The following is a 4,002-nucleotide window of genomic DNA, read 5'->3' as shown; positions in this document are numbered from 1 at the left end:
TCATATTATCCGTCAGTGCAAATAAAAAAAACCACACACAACACGCTTGCAACAGGATTAGTGCATTAATAAAGCCACCCCGCGTATGCCATCTCTCTAAAGTTTAAAATATTTGCAGTGGTTTCCGTTTTATTGATTTCCATCATTCTGGGTCTGGTTGCAAAATGTTGGCTGGACATGGGACAACTCGGGGCCAGTGCTGTTCTCTTTCAAAAGCCTCCTCCCCTCCTGCCGTGACTCGGATTCGAACCGAGGTTGCTGCGGCCACAACGCAGAGTACTAACCACTATACGATCACGGCGCGCTACAGGAGAGCTGAGCACTCAGCTTCCTTCAAGAGCTACTGCACTATTAAAATTTGTGGAAACACTGCCATCTATTGCCTAAATATGCACATTTTCTTAACACTGGGAAGGAGGAGCCGTGTCTCTGTAATCTCTCATGATGCACAGGAGCAATAAGAGAGTGCCAGAATGTGAAACCAGCATTGGGAAAATTGTAGAAGGTAAGATTCACCCTCCTGCTGAAAGTAACAGGACAAAGAGAAGCTGGTCTGTTGACTCATGCTTCCTACTTTTAACCAATAATGGATATAGATTCTCACCCCCAACTGCCTCCCTACCAATTATGTTGCCACGAATGGCTTATGAATCAGGAGCCTCTTTTGTGATTTCTCTTCCACCAGTCTGAATGCCATGTGCTTGGGCAGCACAGCCATAAAACATACGGCAACAACAAAATGGTCTGAGGACTGGCGGCAATCGGAAAGTCTTGTTTTTCCTATTAGAGGAAGCCAGGATGACTATACATTGATCAATGTCAAACTCATTGATCCCTAAAAGCTACTTTTTCCCCTGAATATATAGGTTTTAAACCCCCAATAATCTGAAGGAAAATAATCCTTAGCAGTTTACCACACAAAGAAACTGGAGTGTTCCATGCTCAATAAGTTTTGAGGGGAAATTTTTAATAAATTTCCTTATTATGATAATTAAAGGAGTCCACACAAGATATTTCAAGGGCTGAAAACTTTACAAGAAAGCACACAGAAAAACCTATTTCTAAGCGATGGATTATTATCACCGTGTCCCCTTGAAATCCTCTACACAGAGAGGACCTGGGTGCAGAGGGGGAAGGCTGGCACTGTGTATAGGTGACAAGAACCTCATCCATCTGTTGAGTGGGTGCAATAGTTCCCGTGATTCTGGAAGGAGGATATTTCTGAAGATGAAAGCTTGAGGCCCAAAGGGTCACCAGCCCCTCCCCTCTGGTCATCTCTAGCCCCTTCCATCTTCTATCTTCCTTCAAATTCTCCCAAATCCAGTTTCCTTCCATGGCCACATGCAAGAGTACTGCCCCAAGTTCCTGACCCCCACCCATCTGTGGAGGATCCAGGGCCAAGTGCTCTCTGGCTAGACCAGAAGCAGGTTGGTGAACCTGGTGAGAGGTCACTCATGGTGAGGGGAGTGGGGCAAAGCAAATCTCCTGGGTGGCAAAGAGCAGTTCCCTAAAGGACTGTCAGGTGTTTACCGCACTTACAAGTTTTGCTATGTACTGAGTAAACAATAAGGGAAATATTTTTAAGATATCAACTCACAGGGTACAAATTGTAGCAGCTGATTGTCCAGATTCTAATTGTGGCTCTGTCCCTTACTAACTGGAGGAGCTTAGGCTGCTTATCTGACCTCTGTGTCTCAATTTTCTCATCTGTAAAATGGAATTAACAATAGTACCTACTTCATAGGATTGTTACAAGGATTAAATAAGTCCTTACATGCCAAAAAAACTTAACAGAAGGCTGTCAGCACTCTAGAAATCTTAGTTATATTATTACTTAAATAAATACTTTTTCAAAGGAAAATGTTTAACATTCCATGTATTTAAAACACACAGTATCACATTCCATAAATAGAGGTCCTGGTGATATAATATGTAAAAATGAAACAGTAAAGTTAAATTCTAGCTACATACTCTAAGCTCTGAGCCCCAGCCCAGTTCTGTGTTAAAAAGGGAAGTAAGTCACAGAGCAGAGTTGTTGAAGACACAGTGACCTCTCATTGAGGCTTCTTCTCATCTGAACGACTGAAAGTGATTTGAAAAGGGAATAACTTTCTTGTCAAAGTATCATATTTAAGGTTATGAGGTGCCACAGTCATCACACTCCCTTAAACTATCCCCCACATGGTATCTGTCAGGCTAGGTTATACTGTGTGACAACAACCACATCTTAGTGGCTTAAATTAGGAAGGGTTCCCCCTTACTTGTATTCTGTTCACTGCAGGGCCCTGTTCTGTGTCTCCTCACTCAGGGACCCAGACAAAGGGAAAACTACTTACTGCTTTGCAAACAGAAGGAGATCTCTAGAGTGTCTGAACAAGCGTTGGAAAGCTCTTCTCACAACTCATTGGCTAGAACTGGTCACATGGCTCTATCCACCCTGCTACAAAAGTACTGGACACAGCTATAGGCTTCTCCTTTAGTTGATGATGTCAGTTACCTTGTGGATAGACTCTGTGATATTTGTGACTATTTTTTTTAAAGTTCATTTATGTATTTTGAGAGATACCAAGTGCTAGAGTGTGGGAGGGGTAGAGGGAGCCCAGGAGGGGCAGAGAGAGGGGGAGAGAGAGAATCCCAAGCAGGCCCCATGTTGACAGCACAGAGCCCAGTGTGGGGCTCAAACTGTGAGATCGTGACCTGAGCCTGCTGCTTAACCAACTGAGTCACTGAGGTGCCCCAAATATTCATGCCTATTAAAGTGGATGGGCTTTTGAACAACTACCAGGATTTTCTCCTGCCTAGTCACTGTCTTCTAGGGGAATATTTCTTCCACCAACACCTACAAGGAACTTGAAAGGGGTTGATGGAATCAAAATATGGTTCCTGATGGCATTTACAACTTCTTTGCAATCTACCACCTGATTATTTTTTTCTGACCTTACTAAGTCAACACCAATGTTATCACTCTGCCACTAATATAATATTCATGAATAGTTGTTCGAGATTTACTGTAGTCCAGTCATTGTTCTGGATCCTTAGTATTCAACACAGAACAAGAGAGGCATGTATCATGACTTCATGTAATTTATAGTCTAGTGAGAGAGAGAGAGGGATGAATAACAAATGAATAAACAGAATATATGAATTAGTGTCATAGAAGGGAATACATATATAAATATATTGCTTAAAGATTCTGTTGAAGTACAGAAAGGCGGTGAAGTTATGGTACTTGTTGGGGAGAGAAAGAGAGAGAGAGATGGTGAGGGAGAGAGAAAGATGATTAGGAAGAGAGAGAGTGTGTGAGAGAAGAAGCAGAAGCAGAAGGAGCAGCAGAAGAAGCTGCTGCTTGGTCTGAATTCAAGTCCTTTCTCCAACCCTTTTACCTGTGTGACCTTGGGCTGGTCACTAGATTTCTCTGGGTCTCTGTTTCTTCATCAGTAAGGTAATGGAAATTGGACTAGATTCAAAACCAGAGACAAATGTAAAAATTTTGAAGGAAGAGAAAGTCAGTCACAAGGGAGTCCTATAGCTAGTAGAGCTGTCCTTTATGTTTTTTCCTAAGTCCACAGAAGCTGTCCTTTCTGTCACCTCCTAAATATTGTCAGCTTTGTTTCCCTGCCTATGGTAACATATTTTGAACACATAGGGATCGGTCTCTTGATTCAAGTCGGGTGTAGAGAAGAATTTCTTGCCTGTGAGGGGCATTTAGCTACAGAATTCGTTTTCAAAGGAGCTGTGGCCTTCTCTTTTCAGGAATTCTTTCTTTTTCTAAGGCCGATGCCCACCAGCATCACATTGTTCGGCGTGAAGGAGCATCAGACTTCCCGCCTCTCCGTCCGCGGCCTGACGACGAGATTCTCCTCCTGATGGAGTCATTACTCTCCCGGATTTTCCACGGTGGGTTCTAACAGGGAAGCGGGGGCTGACAGCGGGCCCGGGAGCGGTCGAGGCTCCCACCGCCCCAGCTGAGTCCTGCCTCAGTGTCGCTACTCCTGACTCTTT

The 4,002-nt window shown here is 43.5% G+C and overlaps 1 non-coding gene across 1 annotated transcript; it reads right to left on the bottom strand.

Annotated features, from left to right (window-relative positions):
• Window positions 1–229: 229 nt before the first annotated feature.
• TRNAH-GUG lies at window positions 230–301 on the bottom strand. The gene has a single exon. It is a non-coding gene; the product is annotated as a tRNA-His (tRNA).
• Between the last annotated feature and the right edge of the window lie 3,701 nt (window positions 302–4,002).

Source organism: Hyaena hyaena, unplaced genomic scaffold (genome assembly GCF_003009895.1).
Source record: "Hyaena hyaena isolate Hyena2069 unplaced genomic scaffold, ASM300989v1 scaffold_573, whole genome shotgun sequence".
Taxonomy (NCBI): domain Eukaryota; kingdom Metazoa; phylum Chordata; class Mammalia; order Carnivora; family Hyaenidae; genus Hyaena; species Hyaena hyaena.
This window is presented reverse-complemented; position numbering and strand designations above follow the sequence as displayed.